The sequence below is a fragment of the Notolabrus celidotus genome, chromosome 13 (genome assembly GCF_009762535.1).
Source record: "Notolabrus celidotus isolate fNotCel1 chromosome 13, fNotCel1.pri, whole genome shotgun sequence".
Classification (NCBI taxonomy): Eukaryota; Metazoa; Chordata; class Actinopteri; order Labriformes; family Labridae; genus Notolabrus; species Notolabrus celidotus.
In genome coordinates this window covers 30,994,505-31,007,482 of record NC_048284.1, presented here as the reverse complement: position 1 = coordinate 31,007,482, position 12,978 = coordinate 30,994,505, and positions in this window count along the sequence as shown.

The following is a 12,978-nucleotide window of genomic DNA, read 5'->3' as shown; positions in this document are numbered from 1 at the left end:
CTAACGCAGCTGACGGTTAACGTGTAACGTCAAGCAGGTGACTCACAATGGCAACATCAGTGAAGTCTCTCTGTCCTAATTTATGACCAACACAAAGAAGAGGGAACAGGATCACCCCAGATCGCTGGGTGAAAAGAGAAATATCTAGAGGTCGTAAAAAATTGATTTACTAAAACATCAGGATTAATTTCAGGATCATTTTTAAATCATTTATTCCCTGAGATTAATATTTTTCTATATAAACTGGTTAATTTTATGTGGAGTAGTCGAGCAGATGGCGACAACATGACGTCCTTTAGGCCAGTGATTTTAAACCACTGTGCAGCAGCACACTAGTGTGCCATGGGACTTTATCCAATTTCACTTAATTAGTCCAGAAGTATATTCTCTTGTTATTGCAAATAACTTGCCATGTAGTGCGTTTGTGCCTGCAGTGTAGTGACTGGTGGGGTAATTAAATACTTTTCCATGTACTGACCTGCACTACCCAGCCACTGGATGGCAGTATTGCAATAAAACGCACTAATGGCCTTGTTAATTAAAGACATTTGAATTAGTGATGCACACACAAGCGACAACCTCTGGCTGCATGAGTTGAAGCCCATGCTGAAGTGTAAAAAACTGCAGTTCATCAAGTGTCCTCTTGAGGCTGGCTCCGGGAGTACCAGAAGCAGAAATAAATATGTTTACAACCTGGTTCAAAAAACGAGTGTAGTCTGGATAGCTCATTTCACGATCAGCACACACTGTACGGGGGTGAATTTTTCCTAACGCAGCAGTTGGAAGATATTAAGAATATGAGTTTTCCATTACATGAGGCACAGCTGACTTGATTGACAGTTGGGAACACTGTAGCTGTTGGCGAGGAGGCTCAAAGCTCGCCTCTTTACCTCACACTTGCTCGACAGACGTTAGGTTGAGTTCAGCATTTGCAGTATGGCTCCCGCTGACAATTGGCTTCAGAAAGAGCTGGATGACGTCACGCATACTAAGTCCATTATTTATACAGTCTACGTGTGTACAAGAGGTGCCGGTGACAAGACATAGGCCTACAACAGCGATAGATAAATATGATGCACTGAATTCTAACCCAGCTAAAGAGCTGGAATGGGTGGTGGTCAAAAGAAAGCAAAAACTGTGAGCTCAAGACAGTACAGCAAAAGTTATCTTTCGTTTGGATTTACTTTCACCGGGGATCCTGCTGCACTGACTCTGTTATGCTTGGTGTGTGGGACAAAGCTTCACAACAGAGCTATGTTCCCAAGCAAGCATAAACGCCATCTCCAAACGAAATACTCGTCACTACAAAGCAAGAAACCAGACTATTATGTTTGCCTACAAGGAAGAACAGGCAGCTTTTGTAAGAACACCACAGCAGTGTCTGTGAGAGCTCTCAAAGTTAGTTATCTGTAGCCTTTGTAAATGAGATGCTCGACCATGACGCAGTTAAGCAAGTAGAAAGAAAGTCCCTCTCTCAGATAACTCAATTGCCAAACTTTGGTTTAAAGCTTAGTTTGTCTGATCAATCTTTGGACTGTTTTTGGTGTACTGCTGCCAAGGACTTCCCCATTCTGGCAAATAGAGCTATTTCAACATTGCACTAATTTTCCACAACATACAGTATCTATGTGAGCTGAGCTTTTCAAGCATGACTGCTATAGAATCTAAAAACAGAGAGACTGAGAGCTGTCGAGGAAGAGCTTTGTGTGTGCCTTTCTTCAGTTCAGGTTTCACACTGAGTGAGTATAAATAAAATGGGAGACTAACTTGTCGTTGTAAATGTGTCATCTTGTAACACTTTTGGTTGGTGGTGTGATTTTTTTAAATGTAAAAATGTGCCTTGGCTCAAAAAAGGTTGAAAACACTGCTTTAGGTTATCTCTGACTCTGTCGTCCATCATCAGTCTCTCTAAATATGAGCGTGTTCCATGAACGCGTTAATTTTAGCTCATTCACGCACAACACTGAGAGCCTTGACTCACCAAGCTCCTTTTTCCCTGGATGTTTCTTCCTCCTCTCCACAACTTCAGTCTTAAGAGGAAAAAAATGCATCACTATTATTGCACCTTTAGCTAACATGACGTTCTTGTGCATCTCTGACTAAATGTTGAAAGAGCCCTCAGGTAGATCCGTCCGAAGCGGAACAGATTCACGTGTTGATTTGAAGCAGACACTCATGGCTATGAGGCGTTCAATGACTCTTGTCCTAGTGTTTGTTACCCTTCCTCTCACAGTTCCTCCTCTTCTCTGATAATCTGATACAGAACGCTGCAGGCGCTTCATTGGTCAACAGAGCTGTCAGTCAATCAATCATCATCAGAGCTCATTAGAACTACACTTGTCCAAAAGGAAACATTTGCACATTTTTATGGATGAGATATAACATTATGACCACCTGCCTAATATTGTGGAGCCCCCACTTTTGACAGGTAAGATGAGACCATGACTCCTCTAGACCCTGAAGGTGTGATGTGGTATCTGGCACCAAGACATTAGCAGAAGATCCTTCAAGTCCTGAAAGCTGTGAAGTGGAGCCTCCATGGATCAGACAGATCATCCCACAGATCCTGGATTTGATTGAGATCTGGGGAACTTGGAGATGAAGCCAAACCTTGAACTCGTCATGGTCACCTTCTTCATTGCTCTGTGGTCCAGTTCAGACGCTCTCGCTTCCACTCTTCTTCTTCTTCCTCTGCAGCTCAAGGTCGACTCTGTGAAGTCAATTTTTTGGAGGAGATGAACTCGGCGTGACAGAGCAGTGAGATCTAAATGTCCCTGCAGCGCTCCTCTGAGGCCTGGCAGCAGAAAGAGATGCTGTTTTTGGTTTGTCAGTTTAAAGGTTTCCTCTGTGTGAGAGAATCATAAGAACATCTTTTATACAACGCACTCACTTACTCAGTCTGTGTAACACTGCTTGAGTCCTGCAGGCTGTAAAGGTCATCTCTGCTTTTTATTATTTCAAAGGTAAACCCAGTTTTTTCTGACCTGCAGGGCTCTCATGGGAGGAGAGGAGTCCTCTCAGTGTACAATCAGTTTCTTCACCCTTCTCATGTCTGATCTCTGGAGCAAGAACATGTGAATTATTTAATTTCCCTCTCCCAGATATCTCTGCTGTGAGATTATTAATGAATTAAAGACTCTCTGAGTTCTTTCTTTATTTCAGTGTAAAGGGAGTTCATTGTTCCATGTGGTCTGTTGGTGTGAGGATCTTTCACCAGATGGTCTCTCTGTCGTCTCTGCGGTTTAACAACACAGCCAATAGTTTTTTTGTGAAGCCTTCGTTTTGCACCCTCTGCTTTATTTTTGGTTTCAGTCTTTTAAAGAAGCCGCACATGTTCAGGCGCTTTGTGTGCCTGCGTCCTCCGTCCTGAGCAGGTTCTGTTTTTGCTCTAAGACTGAAAGAATTCAAGAAGTAAGACAAACAAACATCTCTGTATTCCTCTGAATAAACAGGACTACAATCCCCTCTTCTCTTTATTACACCGACAATCATTTTACATAAAATGATTGTTGGGTTCAGACAGACAGGTTCAACAGGTATCTCCCTCAATCTTAAACCATGACTCCCACCCTTTGCACAGTGAGTTTCATCTTCTTCCCCCCGTATGGAGGTTTGTAGTCCCTCTGTACAGAACAGAGAGCTTTGATCCTGCTGCTATCACTGAGCTGAACAAGGTGTCCTGATATTTGCACACACTGCAGACGCATTATTCATTAGTGCTATCTATTTAAAGGGACAGTGCATATTAATGAACATTTCAGTATAGCTTCCACGTAAATATGCCAGAGTTAGTCATAAGGCTAATTTTCATCTGTAGTCGCCGGCAGGTCAAAACAGAGGTTATTTATTGATTTATGAGAGTTATATCATTTGACTTGTGATTTGTGGAGCTGGAGTACTTTTATATCATGCTTTAGTGTTTTAATATTTTTGATTTGTCTGATTGTTTTCAGTGGTCTCGTGTTAATGTTGTTTTGTAAGTGGTGTCATCATCCTGCTGTAAAACAAATCCACCTACAGGTACAAATAAACTAACTTGAACCTGAGCCTGAAATTGGTATATTGACCAATCAGGTATCAGCAGGCTTTGGTGTCTTCAGGAAAACAGTCTGTGTGGGAAAAAAACTAGCAGAACACAATCCACTTTGATGAGACCCCATCAGCAGGAACCTGAGGAGGATTTATTTCTCTCTACTAACAGGTATCTGCATGAAGAGCAGCAAACAGTCTGTTCTAGATCAAACATTTACACTGAGACACAAATCTGCTCAATGCTGTGCCACTAAAGACAATCAGTGCTACGATTTCCAGACTTCCCTGAATGCATCAATAATGATGGCTCCCACCTCCATTCAACATTTCAAATATTTGAATTAGGGCTGTTTCTCCTCTTGAGGACAGACCTGACAAAGCATGATTTGTTCCCTTTAATTAATCTTCATAATGATGATGTTAATGCAGCACCTTTAAGACTTGTTCATTAGGAATACATGTTTTTCAGGCTCTTACAGCCGAAATAAGCCAGAGTGAAGCTTCTGAGTCTTTTACCGTTTACAGTGAAACTGAGACTCACCAGGAACAGATAAACTAGCACTACTTCAGGGAATGTAATGAACCAAGAAATTACCTTAGTTTGCAGACATATCAAGAGCGATTTTACCAACAGTGACAGCAACCATAACAATAACTGTGTTATCATAGGATCAAAAGGTTACAATATTGGTCTGAGAGTAGCTCTCACTATGAGCATTTGTCTCCTCATTTCTGTCACTCATGTCTCCTCCCAGCTAGGATTTGAATGTTGAGAAGAGGAAAAGCTGCCAGATGAGGAATCCTCGTCTCAAGGATGGTTGTTTCCTTCAGATTTAAAGTAAACATACATGAAAAATCCCCTGAAACATTAGAATTTCTCCTCTTAGCAAGCAAATGCAATATAAGGCAGACCACACACCACATGACTCTTAGATTTAAACCAGTTATAAATGTGTGGGAGACCTCAGTTCAGATCTTTAACATTTAAATCCTCTGAACACACACTGGACGACTCTTTAAGACTGCTAGACCACACACTTTACATTTTAGGTGCCGATTCAACAGTTGTGAGATATCACAGAAACCCACGTGACAAAACGTGACTTCAGAAGATAAACAAACATGGAGGATGATCGACGTCATCGTCTGGCTGTCCTGTAGTTTGCTCTTTCTCACTGGTTATTGTGGGTATTACAGTTGAGACTCCGACATGGTCAGGATCAGTGAAATAGTCTTACTGAGATCTCGCACTTGAGGATTATTTTGACAAATATCGGTTACAACAAGCCTTGAATCAGGCCACGCCCCCCGATCATTGGGGATGGCAAATAGGGTCCGACATAAGCCCTAAAATCCTCTCGAGTGTGCCCTTTCCTTTCCAAGAAAACTGTTCCTTTAAGACAATTCATGCAAAGAGAGTCTAAGGGGTAGCGTTGTAGTACTCGAGATCGGTCTTGGTCTCAAGACCACCTATTCAAGGTCTCAATTTTACTCAGTCTTGTCTCAGTCTCAGCGAACTCCGTAATCAAGACCGGTCGAGATCACCACTGATGCACTCTGTGTCCGTGTCATTACTGTGATAAGAGAGACCCCACCCCCCTTTCTCAATTCATTCATGTTTTCCCCATCTGTTACAAACGTGACTTTCGGGATGCTTTGGTGAGTGACGCCCCCTGCACTCAAACGTTAATGAATGGAGACAGACGACAGGAGGAGAGTGTGCTAGTGACCTGAGTCATTTAATTAAGCAATAAATAGACATCCAATAACAAACTCTGGAGGCACACTGAGAGAAGGGCACAGCTAAATACCTGCCACAGGATTACCACAGTCAACACCTATAACCCAACAGATAAAAACACTACAAATATTAACTAAAGAAAATAAAAAATGCACACAACTAATGAGACAAGAAAGGCTTGATAAAATGATCCTGCTCATCTACAGCTACGACCTCCTACCTCTCCTGAGATCAGAGGAAACAGAAAACACAGTTTTAACTCTGATCAAAAGCGAAAATTGAACCAACAACGACAAAAAAGAAACTTAAGGACCAAAAAGTCTCTCACAGCGCGTCAAAAGAAAGGCAACAAAGACAAAACCAAACCTTCTTTGTTGCTGTCAATTGTATTTAAAGTGAACTTAAATAAAATAAACAGAAGTCTTTTATTTTGTTCACTCTCATGATGATTTTTCATTGATATATATGGTCTTGGTCTCGTGTCGGTCTTGCCTTGGTCTTGATCTTGACTCGGTCTGGATCCCTAAATGTCTTGGCCTTGTCTTGGTTTCGGTGCACTCTGGTCTCGGACATGTCTTAGTCTCGGTTGATGTGGTCTTGACTGCAACACCACTAAGGGGGTGTGTAGTTATTTCAGATCATTTTTGTACATGAGAGGAAACAGTAATAGGAAGTCAGGCCCGGTGAAACAAGGGGACAATAATAAAGAGAACAACAACATTAAAAAAAGCTGTAGTCTGGGGAGAAGTTACAGTCAGTGGGAAAAAAAGACTAAACAGAAATTATGCTTTACTTTAAATATATATAAATATGGAGCAGCAATACAACAACAGATATGAACCTCAGGACAGATATGAGCATAAGAACAGTAGAATGAATGAAAACAGGGTCTCTATAGAGGCAGCAGCTCTGATTGAACAGACAGTGTGAGGCGGTGTTTGTAGAGCTCAGTCAGTGTTTGAAGTGTTTCCTGTTTGCTCCTCAGTGCAGCTCGAGATAAATAATGTTAAGTTTTCTCTTCTCATAGTAGCCTTGGCTTTGTGTCTGTAAGAGACGTGAGTGTAACATTGGTTGGATTGTGTCTCTCCGTGTTGGAAACAGATCAGCTGGTCTCTGAGCTGCAGAGAGTCCTGCTGGGATCCTGCACTGAGGGTGTTGATGAGTTTCTACAGCCTCCTACTGTACACCAAAGACACACTCATTAAAGATCATCAGACTCATTCTTATTAACCACACGCAACCTGACAATCTGTGAGCTGTTAAGTCAACAGAGGGACTAAGAATAAAGATAGCTTCTTTCATGGTGTGCTAAGAAACAAACAGATGATGAATTGATCTCAAATAAACGTCTCTGTTGGAAGTTCTACTCAGAAATATGAGCGTGTGCACGAGACGCGTTTGTGTTTTTGGAAGGACTGTGAAAAAACATGGATGTAGTCTCTGTGATGTCATTCGTTTCTAAAGAGCCGGTCATGTCCACCGAATGTCATATTAAAAATGTAGACTTAATCCAACTTTCAAATTAGCAAGGGACAAAGAGGTGGAGCCTTATAGCCAAATTCCATCCTTCACGGCAACGGATCTGATAGGTTTCTATTCTAGTCAAAGTGTTAACTTCCACTGGATCCGCTATGTTGCATTTGGGCTGCGTCTCTGATCATGCAGGTCGGAGTCCTCTTGAAGTTCTGGAGTCCCTGAACTCCTTTGTCTCGTAGGTTCCTCTGGATCTCTGCTGCTGTGGACGTGACAGACTCCAGCTGCTACAACTACCACTCTCTCTCTCTCTCTCTCTCTCTCTCTCTCTCTCTCTCTCTCTCTCTCTTCATCTCCCTCTATCCCTCTCTCCAACACGGTCTCAGCAGATGTGTGTCTAACATGAGTCTGGTCCTGCTGGAGGTTTCTGCCTGTTAAAGGAAGTTTGTCCTTGCCACTGTAACTTGCTAAATGCTGCAAAGTGCTCTGCTCATGGTGGATTAAGATGCGATCAGACTGAGTCCTGTCTGTAAGATGGGACTGGAAAGTATCCTGTCTTGATGTTGGGTCTTTGATTGGAGAGTAACAGGTAAAGACTTATCTTTATTTTTATTTAGGAGTTTTTATGAAGGCATTGATGTCGTTCACTGCTGTTGATAAGGTATAGAGGCTTAGATGTAGCAAGAAATGTGTCAGACAGGAAATATATAACCTGATTACAAGAATTTCTATCAGCATCAGAGGATCAGCACAGCAAACTGAGCAGCCTGATGTTGAACATGATGTCAAAATAAAACAACAAACATTACTCCTCTCCTCCTTCTCTCTCTGAGCAGGTTTGTTATTAATTACAAAGTTATTTATTGTTTCTGCCTGAATCCACTCAGACTGAGATGATAAATAGCTGCTATAAAAGGAAGCAGCGGGGAGCAGTGACATTAAGGAAGATCAAGAGATTGTTATATATTCGATGCTAACACAGTACCCAAAATGTAACAGAGGACAAATGAATGAGGGCGTAAGGTAGACGGGCAAATAAATCCCAAGTGAGGATGTAAATCACCCACTCAAGGCTGCAGCTTTAATTGTGAATGTGCAGTTCAAATAAATCCTGTGAGAACACAGTGGGACGAAACACAGACAGTGCAAGATCATCCTGCTGATTTGAGCCTGATGGTTCTAAAAATGATCATATCAGTTTTTCTTGTGTGAGGGATGCTAATGGCCAAATTCCACCAGATCTGTGCACGGTCTGTCTCCGATCGGTCACATGACATCACCGGACCTGATATGTTTCTATTCTACTCAATGTGTTAACTTCCACTGGATCCACTCCGTCGTGTTCCAGCTGCGTCTCTGATCCGGCAAGTCCGAGCCCTCCAGATCAGAGACGCAAGACTTCTATTTTTGTCGGATGCCGGAGCTCGACACATCAATCTCAACAGAGCAGATGGAGCGGGACAGGAAGTCAGGCACCAAAACAAAATGAAAACATCCGGTTAATTTTCAGAATAAAACACTCTGTTATCACCAGATCGTATTTCACTTAAAGGCCCTGTGAGGAGTTTTGAACTGGCTGAGAAACAGACTGAAAATGATACTGATGCCTCTTTATGACCTTCAATAGCAAACAAGACCATCATCAATAACACTGACACCTTCTCTGTTGTCATTTTTAATGCCTGAAACCACCGTGAGGGGGTAGGTGTCAGACCAGATGATGGACATCTCGCTTCAGAAACAGCCTTTATTTGACTGTTTTCATGGAAACTAATCATATTGCCTGATAAAGTTGACTGTTAAAAGACAACAGGATGAGGTTTTTGTTGAAAACACTGCTTTTGCATATAAAGGACAAGAGACAAGGGGTATCACTTTGTCCACAAGGGGGCGCCAGAATCTATACAAAACAAAAGTTCCTCACAGCAGCTTTAACTACAACAACAAACCGTCATGATGAGCGGAGCCAGGCCTGGAGTCAACAGGTCAGAGGTTTTCAGAGGACCAGAAAGACAACATGGATGAGGAGAGGAGGAGGAGAGTCCTTGATTCAGTAACTACTGCGGGAAAACCTTGGTCACATGACTCCCGTTGTCCGGGGGTCCTGCTCCGACGAGAGAGCACGAAGAAGGACTGCAGTGGATTTGAGACGGACCGGACAGGGATCTGGTGGAAGTCCAGAGTGAGTTTGTTTCCCCTGATCTGCTGAAGAACGTCCTGACCACACCGATTTTAAGACGGTTAATGTAGAACATGTTCAGTTCTTCTCAGATGATCAGATGACCGGTTGTGTTTGTGGGGAACCCAGACTTCAGCTGAGCACGCTCTCTGTGGATTGTCACGTGGAATGAAGTGATAGCCAATCAGGAATCAAGCTCACTGAAGAAGAAAGCATGAAAACCCCAGCCCAGGTGACAACAGGAAGCGGAAGCATAAAGGTAGAGTGAGGACCAACTTGTTGATCCGTGCCAACAAAATAAGTGTTCATGCAACATGTAAAACATACCACGATCAAAGTGACAAGGAGGAGAGGTGAACAGAAAATTGATCATTATTGGTTTTTCCAGGTAGCTAAGAAGCTAACGGTGTTTAGCTTGACAACCCTCCTGATGTCCATCATGTTTGTTACTCTAAAGTCACGTTTCACTGCCAGAGGTTTGTTAGATTTCCAGTTCAGAGAGTGAACTCTGGTTATTGGTGGATGAATCTGTGTGACACTACTCGTCACATTCACTCACTGATGGTAGAGGCTTCTATAGTAAGAGACCATCAGAATTAGCTTATCCCATTCATACACATTCACATGCGCTGACTATGTCACTAGGAGCAATTTGGGGTTCAGTGTCTTGCCCAAGGAAAGTGACTGCAGGGATCAAACCGCCAACCTGAGCCACAGCCACCCGGTGGTGTGCTGTGCTGCTCTCCTCACACTGTAAAAACAAAACTGCCATTATGAGTCATCATGTGTGAGCTCTCTCACATTTTCAACATGTTGTACGACTTTAAAAATCTGTCCGACCTGGTGTTTGTTCTGTTTCACACTGAAACCAAAAAACAAGGTAAAGAATACGAGTGACACCCTGTCTGAAAAGATTACAACAGAATTTCAATATTACTCTTGGCTTCCCAGTCTGTTCTTCTCAAGGATAGTCTGACCTCAAACCATAAATATCAAACATGTTTGATACTTATGATCCAAAATTAGTGAGGATCCATCTGAATCAGGAGCCGTAAAGGAATCGTATTGACACCCCACACTTAAGGATTATTTGGACAAATAAGTAAGGCATCATGTACGGTTAGCAGATAGTTATGGGAAATAGAATCCTGACAGTGTGAGACAAGACCCGATGTAGAGAGGAGGCTACCCGGCCACTAACTCAAGATACAAACATATTGGTAAAAAAATTTGATCAAAGATTATTTTATTGATTTAAAAAAATTTTGGTTTTTGAAAATAGTCCCCCAATATAGAAGCTTAGTCTCGTACTAAAGCTGCCTATGTGTTTTGATAACTCCCGGGAATGACTTGGCTGACACGTTGTACTGTCATATGTTTGTCGATACAATACCGTTAGCTGTAGTGGTTCAAATGACAATTCTTAGGCGTAAACTCTGGTTTGCAGCACAATACAATCCATTTATTTGCATCACCGTACAAAGTGTTAAACAGCATCCAAGTTTCATTCATTGAACGAACAAACATTTCAGACGCGGTTCTCCATGCCGCCTGCCGATGCAACGTCATAGCGTTCCAGCGTCACAAGGTGACAACGTGACAACGTGACAATGGTAAAAAACCAACTGCCCTTCCGGGTCAAGACACACATCTGATACCTAGGCAGTGACGTACCTTTATACCTGTGCCCTCAATCAGCAAGACAATGACACCCAGTGGCACAATAAACAATGTGGTTCACAGCATGAATATGGCTCTTACACCCCAGTTAGCGTTCCATGGTGATGGATTCTTCTCTGCCTGTTGCGGTGATTTAACATGAAGCTGTCCTCATTCAGCTCTCCTTCTTCTCTGAGCTCTGCAGCTCACACACCTTTAAAAAGAAACTAATGTCACAACTTTGAACCCTGCTGCTATCATCACCACCGCTCATGGTTTAAGTTTCTTTATAGAGATCACTAACCTAAAGTTTCTCTCACCTGCTCCGCTCCTTCATCATATTGATGGACAGGATCCAAGATGAAAATGTCCGTAGCCTGCTGATTTAACATGCTAAAAGAAACTAGCATTTTAGCCACATTGTTTACCATTATGATGCTAACGAACGCTAACGGTTTTAACCTCACCTTACGATCTGAAACGTCCCAGCACTCTTTTCTGTGGATTGATTTGACATGACGTGTGATCAGTTTGCCTCTGGCGTTGCTCATGTTTGTGAAAATTAATAACTGTTGTCAAGGGGTTTTGACCAATCAGAATCAAGCATCTTACACAGCCTGAAGATCAGTAAGTGAGCAGGGTAATAATCGGTTATAACAAGCCTCTAAATGTGCCACACCTCTATCCTAATCCTCTAGTGTGTGGAGAGCCATAACAGAGCTGATCTGAAACCTCAGTTTATTTCTTTGTTTATTGAATTCTCATTAAACTCTTCATTACTTTCCTGAAAGGCTCATTGTATTCGATGTAAATCAGGACCCCTCTTCTTTCTTTTTTTAATCAAAAGTTTTTCTTCTTTTTAATTTCTCTGGAGGATTTCTTCAGCACACAGAACTAAAACAGATGTTCCCTGAGAAAGTACTTCTACAAAAACTCCTTCTTTTTTCATTGTCTCTCTGGCGGTCTGCTCCAGGAGTCTGGCACCAATTAACCCAATTTAACCAGAAGTGTGTCTTTGCACCTTGTAGTGAGAGAATGTTATAAGAGAGGTGAAACCACAGCTGTCACAGTTGGTCCAGGAATGTGAGAGATAGTCTGTCGTCTGATGGCTGAGCCGCTCAGATAGCAGCTGTCTGGGTACCTTAAGGTTAAAGACAAAGACTGTAAAGAGGACAGAGCCTCTACTGATCCACCTGAAGGCAACATCCACAGCAATAAATTGAACATTTGAATCCTCAGCTTTTGGGATTTTATCATGCACATACCTCTGTTCAAATAAAAACTACAAGCCTCTCATCCCATGACTTCCCCATCCTGTGTGTGTTCTGAAGCCTCAAAGCTTCCAAAATAAAACACATGCTATCTGAGCATTTACATCTCTGCAACTCAGAAATGATACATTTCAAGGACATCTTCCCATGACTATTGTATTCTTTATTTTCTTATGTCTCTCATGCATGCAGTGTGGAGGGACTGTGATGTCTCACAGATGCAATTTGCAAGAATTGCATCTACTACAGAAACTGAAGTCACACATAATCCAATAATAAAGCAGATACAGATACTCAGCTGTCAGCGTCAGAGATGAGCCTTGCTGGCTCGTTTATAGACCAACCTGTAGCATCTGTAAACCTGAGCAATATGTTAAAACACAGAGGGCTCCATCTAAATGATCTAGAGTGCAGAGTAGAAGTGCAGGTTGTAAAAAGGTTGTGCCATCTGTCATGAGTTGAGGTTTAGATTAGTTTTGTCCTTGTGTTTCTTGCCTTGGTTCCTCCCCTAATTTATCCTGTTATAAATTATCCTTTGTCTTCATTTTGTTTAGTGATCCATGTCTTGTTGTAGTCCTTTCTGTATTTTCTTGTGTTTCTTAGTTTTGTCTTGTTTCCTGTTT